The 19,736-nt window shown below is 37.6% G+C and overlaps 1 protein-coding gene across 1 annotated transcript in view; it reads left to right on the forward strand.

The window, feature by feature from the left end:
- Positions 1–7,570: 7,570 nt before the first annotated feature.
- Positions 7,571–19,736, forward strand: part of LOC5570371 — a 368,473-nt gene continuing 356,307 nt past the window's right edge. Inside the window, exon 1 of the mRNA XM_021851600.1 lies at positions 7,571–8,691. The gene's annotated coding sequence lies outside the window, so the exon portion shown is untranslated. The remainder of the gene's footprint in view (positions 8,692–19,736) is intronic.

Here is a 19,736-nt window from a genome sequence, read left to right on the forward strand (position 1 = left end):
AGGATTGAATTTCGTGAATAACTGAATGATACACATTAAACATCTGAAGAACTTTTCTTTGAAAAGGGGAACTTGGTCACAAAAACCACATTTTTTCTCCACAGTTATTAACTGAACACAGACACCTTCAGCATGGCTTTGCTTTGTAGCCGCGGACTCTAACTATTCGGTTAATGAAGGCCCCATGTTATAATTATCTTGAATGCAAAATAAATTTGAAAAAAATCAAGAGCAGGGTAAGTGTACCAGTTATGGCCATAGTGGTTGTCTATTTGGCCATATGTGACATTTTGATAACTTTCACATTTTAAATGTTTTTGAATGCAAGGTGATTATAGAACGAAGCCACACCTCAAATTTTTAAGAGCACACGACTTGCGAACCAAACAGTGCTCCGTGTTGAAAATCTATCCCACTGGTCACCACCAGCAAGCAAGCAATTTGATTGGTTTTCAACACGAACTGTTGTTAGATACTCTCGTCTTGTGCACTTGAAAATTCGAAGTTTGTCTTCCTTTTATTATCACCTTAACATCAAGATATATCTTAAATCTAACTACTACTACACACAAAATTTTTAAAAATTTGAAGGCATTAAAGTAATCACGTATGGTGAAATAAGGAGCCACTATATCCATAACTGGTACACTTACCCTATATATCACATGATGTGGAATCATAAAAATTTTGATAATTGACGGGGGTACGGGAGTGAACTACTTCTCCCCAATGATCAACTACATCCCGAATTGCGGTAATCAAAATCTGACTTGTCAACATTTACGCAATAATAGTTTGTGCCACGACTATAGGACGTTTTACCCTATCCACTTTTTACTTTTGTTTATGTGCTTCTGTTTTTCCACCGATCGATACCAGGCAGATTCCCGGTCAACAGCAGATACCAGCAGCAAGTGATGGCACGAATAAACACAGTGTACGTCAAGTCTTTATGTGGGGACAGTTATGAATAAATGCATGCTTAATTATTTGACTTGCTGGTTTCCATTTGCTGTTGCTGTCCCAAGTAGCAACTTCCTATTTTACATAGCTAATTCGAATGATTAAAGAAACGGATGGCATCCTTTCCTTTTTCTCGTTATCAGTTTGCAATAATCATATTTCTTATGCTCTGGGATGTCAAAAGAATGTCCAACCCGAAAAGATCCTTGACCGGTGAGATTTTTACCCACGACCCCTAACTTGATTTTGCTAAATAGCTGCGTATTAGGTCGTTCCTTATTATCGTAAATGTGAAATGTTATAAGTTCGTCATTGTAAAGTGCTCGTTTTGCTAAGAAAAAACTCAGGTAAAAATTTGAAATCTGTACGTGGACACTAAGTGGTCCCCCAACGGCTCTGAATGTATATACAAAACTAAGCTCATAGAAATTTGTTGTAAATATAGAAATTAAAAGGTTGATAACGTTTATTTCTGTTATACTATTAAAATTGACATGCTCTTAATATTCATGATGATTCGGAGATTTTATACCGTAAGGACGCCATTCGCTGCTCATGCTCCATTCATCGCTCATTGAATTATTTTGCAAAATCTGAACAAATTTTCGCAATAAAAGTTATCAGCGTGTGTTAGAATACCAAAATGGATTGTATCAAAATGAAATTCATATGATTTTATATTATAGATAATTTATAAAAAAAATAATTTTAGGCTGTTAGACCCTAAATCACTTTGTCTCTCTATACAGCGGGGCGGCGAAAGTAGAAAACAAGACGCTTCGTTTTCGAGACGCCGGGAGTTTGGTTTCCGTTTCGCGGGTTTTGCTGGGCAGTGTTTTGGAAAGCCCAAACAAGACGCTTCGTTTTCGGGACGCCGGGAGTTTGGTTTCCGTTTCGCGGGTTTTGTTGGGCAGAGTAGTGCTTCGTAAGGCCCAAGCAGGACGGTTCGGTTTTGTGTCGTCCGATATACCGTTTTGATTCATATTACGGACACTTAAGGCCTCAGGGAAGTACAGCACAGCATAAAGCATTCAAAATAAATCCTTTTGTATGATTCCTCAGCGCTATCGAGCCGGAAACCCTTAACTTTCGAATCGTTGGTAAAGAATACGCTTCCGCAACTTGAATAATTTTAAATAAATCGAAATGTATAGCCTTTTGATGATTCTTATTCCGGACGAGACCAAACTTTTGCCTCATATTCCGGACACTTTGATTCGAATTCCGGACATCTCATGAAAATCATTATTAGAAAAGTCAAATCATCAAATGCAATTGTAAAGCCACTAAAGAGACGTCTAAGGCAGTTGTGCATTATAATTTTGCATAGATATTTATCAAAATAGCTTATTAAAACGTGCCTTGAAATTGTGAACTTTCGAACGGCAAAAATTGAAACATTTCGTGTGAAATGTTTTCCATACAAAGTAGAGTGTCCGGAATTAAAAGCTGTCCGTAATATGAATCAAAACGGTATTTTGCTCACGATTTCGCGCGTTTTCGTCGCCGGAGAATATTTTTTTCCCTGTTTTGGAGCGTCTTGCTGGGTAGTGCTTCGTGAGGCCCAAGCAGGACAGTTCGGTTTTGCGTCGTCCGATAGATTTTGCTCACGGTTTCGCGCGTGTTTTCGTCGCCGGAGAATTTTTTTCCCTGTTTTGGAGCGTTTTGCTGGGTAGGTATTTGGGAAGGCCCAAGCAAGACGGGTTGTTTTCGGAACGCCAAGAAGTTTTGCTGTCAGTGTCAGTTTTGTGTTCAGTCGAGAATGGATTACCAACTGGTGAGTTCGTTTCATGCTTATGATAGCACATTTATTCTTGAAAGCGTAACTTTTATGTAATGTTAAAACAAACTTTGTATGGTTCGTCACTATAAGTGTCGGCATTATGCTATTTTCTTATACAATTTCAATATACATATATTTTTCTCTTTTTGACATTATTAAAAATTATCTTTTGAATTGTTCGACATTGTGAATGTTGACGTATTTTTTAAAACTTCTACCATATCGAGCAAAATGCACAGTAATACTCAGTCATTTTCAAACAAACTATGTATGGTTCGTCACTCAAAGTGTCGGCATTATTCCTGTTTCATATAATTTAAAATATATACATGTAATTTTCAGTTTTCGACATTAATAAAAACGTCTTTTGAATTGTTCGACATTATAGATGTTGACCTATTTTTTAAAGCTTCTACCAAAAACTTCTCGAGACAAAAATACAAAACTAGCTTTAAATATAAGTCGTATATTTCCCCCTTGTCCATGGATCGCATCACCGACCAGAGGTGACTCCCAGATCTTTTCCTCCCTCACTAATAAACACCCTTCCCGTGGTGATTGTGGAGATGCAGAGGTATTCTCGGTCTCTAGAAGCAACAATCATTACACCCTAACATTCCTTCCCCATCCCAACTGACTGTAAGGACTTGGCCGGCGCCGTTATTGATCAATAATATTAGATCTGCTAAAATTGCACTTCGAGAGTAAGCGGAAACTCCCGTCCCTTATTCATTTGGATCGTAGTGCAATTCTTACCAGTTCCGATCAATCACGGAGTAGCAACCATTGACATGTACAGTCAGTCTATGCTATGCTATGCTATGCATATTTAAATTTGTGACATTTTAGGCTTCTTTGTGTTCACCTTTGTTGTCATTATTCGAGGCGTAATATTGATGCCAAGGCATTTGGGTTCGATTCCAACTCCAGTCAATAGTGTTTAGCCTAAGTCGGTATAAATTTCCTAAAGTTTCGTTCGGTCGGTCGGTATAAATTATCCTATAATTTCGGTGTACTTGCATTCTTCTCCCACTCAAACAATAAAAAAGATCTGACTAACAGGAAAAATCAACAGTATGCGGCGCCGCCATCTTTTCGAATCCAACATGTTCTTAGCAACCGTTGGATACTCAAATGCATTTCAATGCGGATACTCAATTGATCCTGGCTACTGTCAAACCCATTAGGTGGGATTGGGGTTGCCATATACGTGGGAAAAATACTCCCTTCAGACACCTTGTTGCACAACTTTTATTTGCATTTATTTTATAATTTAAGGCACTTCGCTATAGCTAAATTAATACACAATACAGTCCATCACATTTTCTTTTAAATAAAATTCGACAAAAGAATTTTATGTTCCTTTTTCATGATAAAATTAACATTTTCTATGGACACACAGATAATATAATTTCTGCACTCAGCCAGTGGTGCCAGCGCCCTCCTTGAAACGATGGTAGGTCATTTGGCATTATGGTCGTTTGGCATAATGAGTCTGAAACCAAGGATCTCTTGAGGGGACATTCGTTTTTTACATTTCTCATCAGGCTTATTTTGGAGTCAATTGATACAAAATGACACTTTATTCAACAATCATATGCTCTTGAATAAATTCAAGCATATTAGGAAAGTTATTGCCAATAGTATTTTATTATTTATCTAAAAATTACCATTCTTTCAAATATTTATTATTCTTTTGAATTTCGCTATTGGAATAATTTGTTTTCTCTGATGATTTTGATATGTTTAGCACAAATTTACCCTTATTTCAAAATATGATATTATAAGGGGTATAAAAACCGTTGATTTTAAATTCAAATACCGTTTTGATTCATATTACGGACAGATTCTTATTCCAGACACTCTCCTTTGTATGGGAAACATTTCACAGGAAATGTTTCAATTTTTGCTGTTCAAAAGTTCTCACTTTCGAGGCTCGTTTTAATTAGATTTTTTCGTAAAAATCTGTGCAAAACTTATGATGTCCAACTCCTTTAGACGTCTCTTTAGTGGCTTGACGACTTCAACTGATGGTTTGACTTTTCTATTAACGATTTCCATGAGCTGTCCGGAATTTGAATCAAAGTGTCCGGAATATGAGTCAAAAGTGAGAAAGCGTCCGGAATAAGAATCACGAAAAGGTCACACATTTCGATTTATTTAAAATTATTCAAGTTGCGGAAGCGTATTATTTACCTACCATTCGAAAGTTAAGGGTTTCCGACGCTCGATAACGCTGAGAAACCTTACAGAATTATTTACTTTGTATGCTCTATGCTAAGTTATACTTCACTGAGCCTTAAGTGTCCGTAATATGAATCAAAACGGTAAATTTCACCTTTCAGCTTATGTATAAAAGCTGTTCTTTGGAGCTATAATTTTTAGATATTTTCTGTTTCCAACTGATATGAGGGCGGCAATCTATAAAAATGATATGCTCAAGTTATCAACGAGAAGAGAAATCGATTACTGTAGTAACTTTGATGTTTCTGAACCCATTTTCTTATGTCTTTTCGTTTTAGTATGCCGCAATAATTTGTTCTTCTATTGTTATATTCATAAATTTTGCCTTCTTTTAATAATAGGCTGTTCTTTATATCTACTGTTATAAGATAAAATTTAGTAAAGCTAAATGTTAATCATTTTTATATATTGCTGTTGCATCAATTCTTGCAAGCCGTGTTGTTAAAATGATCATTACGCAAGAACCTGCTAATATTTCTAGATATTATAAAAGCAAACACATGATCTTGATGATTTCGAGAAATGCTGGAAAAAAATTATTAAAATCACAAAATTTTCCTTCTTTCGATAACAGGTGGTGTTTCCAAAACTAAAATTAATATTGAATCGTTCATTATGGTTGTCACAAATATTTCTTTTAAACATGTGTTGTTCATTTGAGTTATGCTGAAAGAAGATTTTTTTTGCGTTTGAGCCTTAAACATATTGAACAAAAAAAAAATCTGCTCTAGTATATAGGCTATTCTTGGATTATGATGCAATAATAGATCTTTGGATTAGTGCTTTCAATATTTTGCAAATAAATTTCCCTTCTCTTAACAAGTAATTTTCATCAAGTCTGATGTTCCAACTGGGACAGAGCTTGATCCGCAGCGAAATGTTCTATGAACGTTCCTTTTACTATTAACTGCGAACTTTCTTTGCCAATCAACTGTTTCCAAATATGTATATCACAACAAGCTCAAAGATTTTTCATGTTCTAAGATGTAGAGAAAATGATTATTCCGAAAAGATCTTCCACCAGATCCGTCACGAGTTTTATTTAGTTATACTCTCTAATGTCACAAGAATTTTTGACATCCATAGCTTTAAAAATCTTCGAACAAACACCCCGCTTGTTGAGAGTCTTCCAAAAAATTTTGCTATGGGCTCGTTGGTGTTGGTATCGGTAGAAACTTAAAAAAAAAGCCAAAATTGAATAGAAAAAATAAAATTTGCTACACGTTAAAGTTCATGAGCGGTCAAATGTCCATGTCGGAATCCGAACCGTTCATTGACAAAACCCAAATTTTCATTGATGTGGACAGTCATTCTGTTCAAAACGACCTTTTAGACTTTAAAATTTAGAAGATAGAGGAAAGCAAGTTGATTAGACGATAGCTAATTGCCCCTGCAGGATTTTTTGTCCGATTTTAGAATTTATCCTACTGATTTTGCATTGTTAAGAAAAGTTGCCAGAATACTTTCGATAAATACCATGACCCCACAGTTATGGATCAATTGCTGTAGAGTCCAACCTATAAAATTCAATAAAACAACATAGAAAACATACAATTTCATTGCAAAAGCACGAATTGAATCGTTTTAAATTGGAACTCCGGTTAGTAAACTATTTTGAGTGTAATATTTACTAATGATTGCATAAAAATTAAAAATTCTATCAGTTTCTGAAAACCCCATTATGGACCAACTTTCATATTATGGATCAAAATGTGACATATTACGGATCACTGCGCAAAATCAAGAGATTTTTAACTAATGCATTTGTATTGCATGATTTATCGAAAGTTAGCAATGCGTCACATATTACTGCAAAAACAGCGGAGTTGATGATAAAAACAAGGGTAAAATTCTCTTTTATGAACAGTTGAGAAAGGAATAAGGAATGGATCCATAAATGAAACCTTAAGGCGCTTTTCAGATAGTTTAGTTTAGTTGCTTTTTGCGACTGTTGTGCTTTGAGTCTTGCAAAATATTTTTTGACATAAAAATCAGGAGCTATTTTTTTTTGAGGAGGAGATGGAGCCTCCGAAAGATGACGACCAAGGATTTCAGACGGTTGAATCGAGAAAGCGTGCTCTAGCAAAGAAAATGTCCGGTAAGAATATAGATAACTCTGAAACACCGGCAACAGAGGCGGATGTGGTTGAGGAAACGACGTTTCACATTTTTCTGTTGTTCAAATAAAATCAAGAGTTGTGAACATTGTTTTTAAGTATCAAAATACCTACACTATAGAATCCACCAACATGTATAATTAAAGACTGAAAAAGTGAGTTCACAACGAAAATACAGTGAGAGTGAAATTATTTTCGATACATCAGTTTTCTCATCTCACTGTACTCTTCAAGCTCGCATGTGCTCGGCTGCGATCGGTATCAAAACAAACCCTCCAAACCACCCAATGATACCGCGTCGCCATCAGCATAACGCTTTTCCATTGGTAGATACATAGCAGCCAGCAGACTTTTGCCGGTACCGTGTGGAGACTACCACAACTCTTTCCTATGCTAGCCTCTCCCAGACCTTCCAGTCAGCACATGGTTGGCTAATCTCGCGAGTCGCGTTATCGGTCGAACCAGTCGATGTTGGACTTTTGTGAAGAGCGAACGTTTCGCTAACATTTTGCCGATCGAGCTAGCCGAGGCAACCGGGCGAAGAAAGTAAATAGACGCAGAATCGTTGATCGGTCCCTTTCACGTGTTTCCGAGAGGAGCAGCCTTGTAACGTATCGCTGCCTTTGGAAAGCCGCGACTGCTGTTAAGCTGGTTAACGCTTCCTAAAGTGGATCAATGGTTTTCGGTGCATGGATTGAACAAGTTTGCAAAAAAAGCAGTGATGTTCGTTAGCATAGAGTGTTTTGAGTAAGCACAAAAAGCATTTTCATAAGCGGAAGCCAGCGAAAGTAAAAATGAACAAAGGTGTTTTATTTGACAATATTTAATTGGCTGCACATTGGGATGCAAATCAGTGAAATCGAAATATATACGCCAGATGAAGAGAAGCTAATGGCTTAGGTAGAGAAAGGTACAATTGACCTTGCGTAATAATCAGTTTTAGATTTTGGATTCTGTTATACAAATTACTGGAAAACGACGATTGCTATAGAAGTGACCCAATCCCGATGTGGTATGTAATCCACCTGAAGAAGATTCAAAAATGAAATAGAAGGTGCGGCTTTGTGAGTGCGGATTTGTAATGTGATTGGCCAGATCAATCGAGCGGATGGTCATCGATAAACGGAATAGAGTGATCACAGATCTAGCCGTGCCAAGCGAACGGCAAAGAATGGAAGCCCGTTGTCCCACTTTGATCTGTCGTCTGTTCGGGTGATGAATTGTACGCGAAACTAGTTCACAACTATTTCAATACGCTGAATTGAGGAAGCGCGGTGTACATCTAGATAATCAATATTGGTTGTCGATTAGCATATGGGAGCAGGAAACAAGTGTGCAAAAAGTGCTCGGTAGCATTTGGCGGTAATGCATGCAAACATATTTGATGCGACGGAACCTTATGCCTGCATTATCCAGTTAACGGTGTTGATTGTATGTTATAATTTGTGCAAACACCATTAGCTTGTGTAGGCTTCCTAGGCCGTGGCTGGTCATGTAATCGGTTTACATCGAACGGAATTTCTGGTACAATTGCTAGAGAACTTGTGAAGTTGGACTGTTACGCTGGTGGTGTACTCCATTTATGTAAGTATGTTAAATATCAATGAATTTTTACTTCTGTAAATTAATGATGTTTTGTGAAGCTAATCAAGGGCTTTTTTATATCTTAGTGGTTAAAGAAAAAACATCAAAAAATTCAAAAATTTCTGCATTAATAGCTTGGGATGGTACACAAATTATGTCACGCTAAATATCGACTTTTATGACCACCCCCCCCCCCCTTTGTCACGTTTTTTGTATGAGTCCTTCAAACATTTTGTAAGGCTTGTCACGTTTGGCTTGACCCCCTCCCCCCTTGAAGCTTGGTAATTTGTGCATGGCCCCTATTGGTGCCTTTACTCACAGTTTGAAGGTTGTTATCTAGAAAATAAAATTAAAACTACGAATGATGATGATATGGTTCTACCATCTATTGTTGCAAGGTATCTGCCTATAACACTGGAATAATCTGAAAAGTGATTTGATCAAGATTGTACTTTTGGTTTTGATCAAATCAAATGTGCAAAAAATAGAAATGTTATAATCATAATGATGTTTTAAATGATAAGTAAGTGAGAAACCGAATTTAGTACTATACCATTTATTTCCACTAGAGTTTGTATCCTTTACCAGATACGTGTGTTGAACTATATGTTACTCTAAACATGAGAATACCACTATGGAACATTTGAAATTTTCACATATATTTAGTGGATCATTTTCGACTCCTTATTAATTTACGTAATATGTTTATAACCCCGTATGTCATGTTTGAAGCATTTTTTTTCAAATATTCCATGCAATAGTGATGATTACAATATGTAAATTCTACGTAAAGTGCATGTGTCAGTTTTTCCCCAACAGGGTGTCGACGTTGAATGTACGTATATATGTTAATTTATACGAAGAAACCAGAATTATACTTCCAACAGCAGTAGAATTGTTATATTCGTATTGATTTTACTAGAAAATATCGAATCTAATTACATTACCCTCAATGTAGAATGTTACTGTAGAAACAAATTCTTTTTTATTCTATTTCGTTTTGGATTTTCGTAGAAATTTTTTTTTATCGAAACCCCACATAGGGCTAAATAATAACAAAAAAATCTTGAATATCCCTTCTTCCATCCGTTCAATTGAATTACACTCTTCGGCTATTACCTTCACTATGGTTTAAAGAATGAGTTTTCAGAGATGTTATGTTTTAACTTTTATTACAGTACTAAAGTGTTTGGAAAATTTTTCAAATTTCTTCATAGTAATTAACATATAAACCTACATCGATTTTGAACCACCTTTGAATCACCACCGAAATTGTTGCGTTTAGGGTCGCTAGGTCCTCTTCTACTGCGTACATCCAGCGTATTCATTGTCTTCCACGAATTCGTTGACTTCTATCTGCATCCCTGCTGAATATTATTTTCACAATTCTTCCTTCCGACATTCGCACTAAGTGACCAGCTCACTGAAGCATGCCGTATTTTACACACTTGATAATATTCATATCTTTATACACTTGATCCATGCGTCTACCATGTACCATTGTCTAGTTTCCCACCGAGTATTTTCCGAAGCACTTTACGCTCTGAAGCACCGAAGGCTTTTCGGGAGTTTTGTTTGTTCCTTCGACTTTGACGCTTGCTCCAATGGGGGCGGGCGATGAGACCAGGATCAAACATGTCGCGCGTCGGTCGAGTAAAGTGAAAAAGTGCCGCGTTCGATTCATACTGTTTCTGTTCGGGATGAACCACTGCGACCAGTTTTCTTTGATCTTTTGTGGTATACCCGTGTCCTTTGTTTAGTTTAGTTTAGTCGTTTTTTATACAAATATCATTCTTTACCATTTTGCATAGAGCCTCTTTAGAAAAAGATACCGCAATTTATATCTTTTGGAGAAAACAGTTTGTCACCACTAAACTCTCAAAAGCGCACCCCTTAATCAGGTTCGGCCACTATGCTGGTTGAATGATACTGATTTTGACCATGCATCGGTACTCAAGCGTATCAAATTATTGCTTCTACTTATAAGGTTCAAAGTCGTTTTTTGAAACTGAACAGGTTTCATCGCATGAGACCTTTAAGTTCCTTGCAACAAGAGGTTTTTTTTTTTTCGAAGTTAGGAGGTCTGCTACTCCACTGATTCGGAATCGTTTCCCTCCTGGATATCGAAAGATAAACTCTTGAACTCGGAAAGTACTTGTTTCATGAGTTGAAACCAACCTCAGATGCTGATTGAGCCATTTTTGCACTTCGACCTCCTCATCATCTAGGAGAAATAGGTGGGTCTTAGTGGCTTGTTACTCTCTTATATTCTTCCAACCGTAACTTATAAGTTTCAACAAGAACAGATACAACAAGAGTACAATATGGTAGATCTTACCCCGTAACGCACCTCGAAAAGGTGATCTACCTGCGTTACGGGTGTTACGTTCGATTAGTTCTGTTTGTTCCTTCGACCTTGACGCTTGCTCCTGGGCAGTGCGTCAAGAAAGCCCGAGCAGTCGTCAGTTTTTTTCCCCTCTCGGGTCACGCGCCTATTTTTTCTGAGTGCTTTTATAAAGCCGAGCGAACGAGTGAATCTGAAAGTGGATTGTGGCTGCTCATCAAGGATGACGGATCAATTGGTGAGCTCGTTTCTTGCTACTATTTCTAATCTTTAAAATATGTATGACTGCACATTTAATCGCTACAACGGTGGAACGTAGATATGATTTTTGAACAATGGTTCGTCACTGTGAATGTCGACAAAAACTCTGATTCATAAATTATTCATGTTTGACATTTTTTTCAAAACACCCCTTTCTTTTTACCTTTATTTTTTTATTTAAAAAAAACTTTGAATGGTTCGACACTACAAGTGTAGACTTGCAAAAGCTTCACTTTATTCAACAAACTTTGGATGGTTCGCAACAGTAAGTGTCGGCATAATAATAAGAGTGTTCTATGATATTCCAGCCAATCGAGTTTTGTTTGTTTCTATTCAAATAAGTAAAATATAATAACACATGCTTTCGTCCTGACAGCTGTAGGAATGTTACATTTAGGTATTTGTGCAACAAACTTTGGATGGTTCGGCACCTCAAGTGTCGGCATAATTTTCCTCTACATAGAAATTGTTCATATCAAATGAAAATATTATGTTTACATATAAGCATGTTTATATCTCACAAATAAGTATTTATCATGGTTTAATCGCTTATAAAAGTGAATCCTGTGATCCAACGATCTTCCCCATTAACAAACATCCCTCCCAGTAACCTTTGTGGAGATGCAGAGCAAACACGGTCTCCAAATAGCAAAGATTACACACTCCTTCCCCCAATCCCACCTGCCTGCAAGGACGTGGCCGGCGCCGTTATTGACCGTGTATAAATAGAGGCACTGAATTATGCACACAGAAGAAGATTATGGCCAATCCCAGCCGAACTTCTAGTTGATTCTTTGTGCATTTTCTCTGACTTCGGTCAATCACGGAATAGCAACCATTGATATGTGTAGTCGTGCTCGTATGAGGCCACCAGAAGAATCCAAATTTCACACAGGGTGGTTTTTTTCTAGTTGCAAGTGGCGGGACTTTTCACTTCGCGGAAAACGTCATTGTCACCTATCACAATCTATCTTTACCTGCAACCATGTACTTCGTTTTGATAAAATTAAAGGTTAGACCTATTCTCGCTGTCTGCCTCTTCAGAGGCACGAAGGCCTCCTGCACTACCCTGCGATCAATTTCAACAAGGTCGATGTCGTCCACGAAGCCAAGGAGCATAAGTATGTAACCGTGTGATGACAGTGTAGTTTTTTTACACCCTAGATCACCTAGGCGCAATCACCACAAATTACGTAACACTCGAAGAAGGGAGGTATAGGGTTGAGCGTTACGACTCATACAACATTTTGAAATTTTCCATACAAAAAGCGTTACGAAGGGGAGGAATGGGGTAAAAATTTAAATTTAATCGTTACGTAATAATAATACGTAATAATAGCACCCTCAAATGCAATGTTGAACAGTAAATTCGAAAATGCGTCTGCTTGCTTCAATCCGTCAAACGTCACAAACGAGGTTGCTACTTGATTTCGAGCCAACCAGTGCTGCACGTTTCAGTATAATTGGTTTCGCTGGAAAACCATGTTCAGGCATTACCTACCACAGCTCATTTCCTTTCATTGAATTGCACGCTGCCTTGAAATCAACAATCAGATGATAAGTCTGTAAGTTTTACTCCTGGAATCTAAGATCTAAGATAATTATCTAAGATCATTGGCTAGGCAAACATCTGGTCCATTGTTGAGCGGTCTTTACGAAACCCAGCCTGATATTCGTCGACAAAGGACTCCTTGAGTGGTTTCAGTCTGTTAAACAGGTACGCCAAATTCAGCAAGGTAATCTCTATGTAATTGGCGTAGTCCAGTCTGAACCATTTTTTGTAAATTGGGCGTATGAGGTCATCCATACAACCGGTCTTCAGCAGTACTCGGTTGTAAAGCTGCTCACTTTCATGCCTGATAAGCTGGACCGGGATAACCATTTCAATTCTTCAGCTTGCTAAAAGCCATTTTAACCCCTCGTTTGGTCGATGGGTCCACAGATTGACCGTCTTCATCGATATTCACCCTGTTTCTCGCTACATTTCCATTTTTGCTCATGAGCATGAGCATGAGCATGGATGACCGCTTCGTAGTTGCACTCTGTGATTGACCAAAAACAATCAAAGTTGCACAGAGATGTAATGAATTAGCTAACAATTCACAACATTATTAACAATTAACAACAACAATTCTCAATGTACACAAATCAAGAGTTCAAAATTTCAAAGTCAATAACGGTCATGCCCAATGCGGTCTTCAGGGAAGGGAAGGAATGTTAGTTAAACAACCATAGTCACTAGAGACCGAATATACCTCTGCATGTCCACAGTTGCTATGGGCAGGTTTTTGGTTAGTGGGATAAGGTAAGATTCGGGACTCACCTGTTCACGCCTCACTCGATTCGCGTTATTATTCGATTAACGCATTGTACGCCGAACAAGTGTTTATCTCACGCCCTCGCAAGAGCAAGCGATACGATCAAAAGATCAAACACTACTAACGCGATTCGTGACACTATTCCACCGTGCTACGCGAGCGACGCGCAACACGATTGATTCTGCTCATCACCCGCTCCCGCAGAAGCAAGCGACGCTACCAATGGGTCAAACAGTACTCTTTCCATTTTCGTCGTTCGACATCTGCTGAAAGTGTTCCTTCTACTCTCGATCATTGGATATGGTGGCAGTGGTACAGTATTGTATTTCAGTTCATGCTATTTTGAGCTTCAGATACCAAACTTTCTTCATGCGGCCTTTTCCTTATGTGGTGGATTCGCTTTTCTCCAGCTCTCACTGCCATGTTCCGAGTAACTGTCATGAATGGGTATCAATACAAAAAAATCGTCGTCGCTCTACCATAAGCAATTGGTTATATTACAGCCATGATTCATTTTATCCTGTAAAAAAATGGAATTCGGTTAAACGAAAGTTAACCACTGTATGGCAATAATTAAATATACATAATGTCCAATGTCGTAGCATTGGAGCAAATGACGAATAAAATTAACATTAATTTTAGACTAAAATCTTCACAATCTGGCTGTCTGTTGAAGTTTAAACACAACGTTAGTAAAAACGTATTTTTCTACAATGGCATACTAGGGGACGAGCACCAATTTTTGACCCAGCACTAGTTTTCTATTCATCCATACGATTTTTGCTTACATTGTATAAAATTCCGTAAATTGGTACAGAACTCTTGTAGGTCGAAAATTAGTGCTTTTGCCCTACCTACCAAATGCAATTTTTAATATTTGGATCTAGTTCTGTTTGCGAGAACAAAAGTGGATTTGAAATTTAAAATTAATAAGTGAAATATATTTTTTAAATTCTGGAACATCTTACAAATCTAGCTAATTACAAGCGCCATCAATTCAAATTTAAATTTGATCAAAAGTGTTTTAATGAAATACCATTCTAGTTCATATTCCGAACACTCTACTTTCTAGTATTTGTAATGTTTGCCGGTCAAAAGTTCTCAATATTGTGACCCGTTTTAATATCTATTAAAATTGAAACTGCCCACCCACCTTTGATGTCTCTCTTATAGCTTGGTAAGTTCAACTAATGATTGGATTTTTCTAATTATGATTTTTATGAGACAGCTCAGGAACTCGAATCAAAGTGTCCGGATATAAGACAGAAGTGAGGATTTGTCCGGAATAATAATCATAAAAATGCAACACATTTCCATTAATTCAAATTTATTTAAGTTGCGAAAGCGAAATTATTACACACTAACCGAAAGTTTTTGAATCTTGATAGACTGAGGAATCATAAAGAATGGTTTACTTAACATTCTCTTTGACGAGTTATACTTCAATAAGGCCTTAAGTGGCCGTAATATGAATCTAAACGGTAATTGAAAATCGAAAATCATATTAAATTGCTTAGCTTTATTATATGTTCATTTTGCAGATAAATGAAGTTAGTTTGTATACAAGCAATTATTTTTTGCACCATACATTGAGCAGAAAGCCACCCATTTGCAGTCTGCCACCAATTCAATTCCCAATTGACACAAAAACAGAAAAATATTCCAAATATTCAGCTGCTTACGAGAGTGTTGATCTGTGACGCACCATGCGATGAATGCCTCTATGCCAATTGTCCAGTTTTCATCGTAAAAGTGAAAACAATGTTCCGTTCAAGCTACCTATCATCCCATTATTATAAAAGTTCACATCGATGAGACTTGCAAACTGCTGAACCATCTGCCTATTGGCGATGATGGAAGCAGTGAAAGTCGAAGTACCTATGCCCGCTGATTTTCATTCTTCGTTTCGGTGACCCTCTAGACATTGGGTAACTTGAAATTGATGGATTCCTACGGTTTGAACCTTGCGCACCACGGGTTTTGTTTTCAACCCGGTATTGAGGAGCCACTTTCCTGGGGTGTAATGAGGTGTTAGTTGAGGTGGTGAGCCCTAATGACTATGCTGGCCTGGGTTTCTTTAAAGAACTTGAAGTTTTTATGAAGAAAATCGACCATATTCCTTCTTCTTCATTATGACTTTATGTCTTCACTGGGACAGAGCCTGCTTCTCAGATCAGTGTCCAATGAGCAGAGTTGCTTAATGTCAATCATATCAGCTGATGGCTGATGGTCTAAAACTATCACTATCACTTGCGAGCTATCAATATCACTTTGATTTGACAACCAAAAGCAGTGATGCGACATCGCACTCTAGATCATAATCAATGCGGAATGAGTGATCACGTGGTAACTATCCATGCTATTACTGTTTTTCAGTGACCAACAAATAGTTTCAACCTATCTGAAACGCTGTCAAAAATATCGTACTGATAAATTGCCATTTTATTTGCTAAATTTAAGGCTAAACTTAACCCATCAGTGATATCCATAGTCTATCGCCATCAATGCACTTGTGATGGAGTAGACAGCATGATATTGATATGATGTAGATTGATCCGAATTGTATCGCAGTCGGCCTGTACAAATCAGCAAATTTTAAGCGTTGATAGTGACAGCGAGCAACTCTGCCAATGAGCATCTCCACAGTTTTAAATTGAGAGCCAAAACCGGGAAACCGCCAGGTGATCTTGCTTCATATAGACCAATATGCTTGCTGGTCAAACTTCTAAAAAAGGTCATCCTTGACAGGCTGACGATTTACACGGAAGGCGAGAACGGATTGTCGAAAAGGCCGTTCGGATTCCGTAAAAAGACTTCAACGGTGGATGGTGATCGGACGGTCATCGCGTATGCGGAGAAAGCGTTCAAACAGCAGAGAAGAGACAATCGATACTGCGCAGTGATAACTATAGATGTTAAGAACACGTTTAACAGTGCCAGTTGAGAGGTTAATGCCGCAACCGTACACAGAATGTGGGTCCCCGAATATCTGTGTAAAGTTCTGCAAAGCTACTTGCAGAACCGGGTATAGGTTTACGACACAAACTAGGGACGGATGTTAATTAAATTAACGGCGAGAGTTCCACAGGGATCCATACTTGGTCCAACACTGTGGAATATGATGTACACGGATAACAAATCTTAAAATTCCATGTAGTGTGAACGGAAGAATATAGTAAAAGTAAACCGAAGTCATCTATTGTTACATCATAACGTTGAAATTTGAACCAAAGATGCTTGAATGTTACATGATCGTGTAAATTTAAAGTGCATTTGATTGAAAAATAAGCGATTTGTCGTTGACATTTCAGTTTATTTTGATGCTCCAAATTTGTGTATGAAAATAAACTGAAATTTACAACATATTCTTAGCTGTGTACGATAAAGTGCTAATCTTGACACTACCGAATGGAGTCGAGATCGTCCGGTTCGCAGATGACGTCGTTCTTGCGAAAACTGGCGAGGTTGAGATGCTGACGTTGGAATCGCTAGCCATCATTAAATCGTGGATGATTGGAGTCAAGTTGCAGTTGTCTTATCACAAAACGAAGGCGGTGTTGGTCAGCAACTGCAAGGGGGTCAGCACTTTGAGATCAGCGTCGAAGGACACGCAATCTCATCGAAGCGATCTCTAAAGTGTCTTGAAGTAATGGTCGACGACAGGTTAAACTTCAACTATGCCTACGAAAAAACAGCGAAAGCAGCTAACAGTGTACCTAGCATTATGCCCAACATTGTAGGACCAAAAAGCAGTACGAGGCGTCTGCTGGCGACCGTATCATCGTCCATATCGAGATACGGAGTACCGGCTTGGGCTGCGTTGGGAACCAAGCGTAACCGAAAGAAGCTAGCAGGTTTGTTCCGTCTCATGGCTATAGGGGCGGTCCATTAATTACGTAAGGGGTTATGGGGGGAGGGGGGGGGGGTGATTTGTTGAGATTTCTTACGCGCCATACAAATTATTTGTAATTTTCATACAAAAAGTTACCATGGGGGGAGGGGGAGTCTAAAAACCGCCAAAATTGTCTTACGTAATTAATGGACCGCCCCATATGGGTGGCGAGTGCTTACCGCACTGAATCGACGAAGGCAGTGTTCGTTATCGCCTGAATGATCCCCATCTGCATTACTTTGGTTGTGGACATAGCATGTTACCGGCAAAGGGACTCATAAAATCCTTGAAATTTCGAGACGAAACTCAAAATTTTAAAAGGCCACAATTCGGAGACCTGTTAATAAATTAATTTGAAATAAATTTTAAAGTAAATGTAGTTAATTGGTCTTACAATTCTTGGGTAAGATATCCCCCTGACCCCTCCCCCTTTTATGAGTAACGAAAAAAGCGTGGACACGAGGGGTCCAAAATTGGCCTCAAACCTATAACACAAAACTGACACTGATAGCAAAACTTCTTGGCGTCCCGAAAACAAACCGTCTTGCTTGGGCCTTCCCAAATACGTCCTTCTCTACCTCAAGATCCTTATTAGCTAAAAAATTTGTGCCTTCAGCAAAGATATGCAGCAGATTGAGGGCTATCTGGAGGTGAAAAATATTGGCACCAATATGTAGCCGACTAGAAATTATTACAAATGTGATTCGAATAGTTATGGACATAGCCTTAGTTATGGACAAGCTGACTACCGTAAACTCAGGTGAAATTGATCAACGTGTCACACGAGTTAATTTTTTACTAATAGAGCACTGCACTATGGGCCAAGGACGCAATCTGGCGGGACAAAATTAATTACTCGGTAACGAAGCGTTTCCGGTATTTGTTGTCTTCGGCAAAGTTTTTTTTTTTGTAAAAACGAGGACCTTCTACTGACATAAATGGATAGTTCGTCAATCGTCCGCATAGGTGGCGCTACAACCTAACTTTTCCTATGACGTTATAGAGACTTGGCATGTTCGGCAAAGTTGTTCATTTTAATAAAACAAACAATTCTCTCAAAGACGTCAAAATGCCACAGCCAACTGTTTTCGAGTTATAGGCAAAAATATACCAAAAAAGTGAAAAAACGATTGTTTGGTGAATTTGACATATTTCGTAAGAATCATGTCATATAATATTTTTTGCTGATAAATATATAACAAACACAAGCTCTGGTGGAAAAAAAATTATAATACGACGCATAAAAATTAAGAGATAATTAAAGAAAACTTGAAAAATGGAGCAACTTTTCAACCTTAATATCTCCGCAATAAAATCGCAAGCTCAGATTTTGAGGCAACATTGAGCAATACTTGATGAAACTATTGTAAAAATTTCAGAGAGGTATATTTTGGTGCTTTTTAGATTTTTCAACTGTTTTACGGTTTCTATTTCATTACGCAATAATTATTTTCTGTGCAAATATTTAAGTGTATTTTGAAATTAGCGGAAAAATGCATTTTATTATTTCATGAAACTATCATATCTGCTCACAGTACAAGCTGGTTTTGATTTTATCTCAAATTCGTCTGTTACAGTTTTCCGGAAGCTCAAAATTTAAGCAAATCCGGTGATTAAACACATATTTAAGGTTAAAAAATCTAACAGTTTTCAAAAAAAAGGAATCTAAAAATTGATACCCTTGATCTGTATCCTCTGTTTCGAAATATCCAAGGATCAACGCTCTTCCCGCTTCAAAACAAATCTACAAGCTCCGGACAAGAGATCGTACGCTCTGAAATTTTAGTATTTAGAGATATCGACATGAATATCAAATATGAATATTTGATTTTCCGTATTAAAAGCAACACACTCACAAAATATATTGTTCACCTCGAGCCATGATGACAACAGTTAACTGACACATGATCAAGTTTTTCATGGCATATTTTATCATTTAAATTAGGCTGATACAAATATTAATTTTCTTTTATGTCACCCCCCCCCCCCCTTCGAGAATCCGAAAATTTTGAAGGGGAGAAAAATAAAAGATTCATCATTTTTTTGACATCAGTTAGGTTTTTTCAATTTACAAAGTAAAAAACAAGTAAAATAATGATCCAGAGGACGATTAAAACAATTTAACAACTATCATTAAATATAAAAAATCGAAAAGAAATAACTTTTTTTTTTCATTTTTATTTTTTTGTTCCTTATTTATTTTTATCCCCCCCTCGTACCTTCCAAGTGG

Source organism: Aedes aegypti, chromosome 3, assembly GCF_002204515.2.
Source record: "Aedes aegypti strain LVP_AGWG chromosome 3, AaegL5.0 Primary Assembly, whole genome shotgun sequence".
Taxonomy (NCBI): Eukaryota; Metazoa; Arthropoda; class Insecta; order Diptera; family Culicidae; genus Aedes; species Aedes aegypti.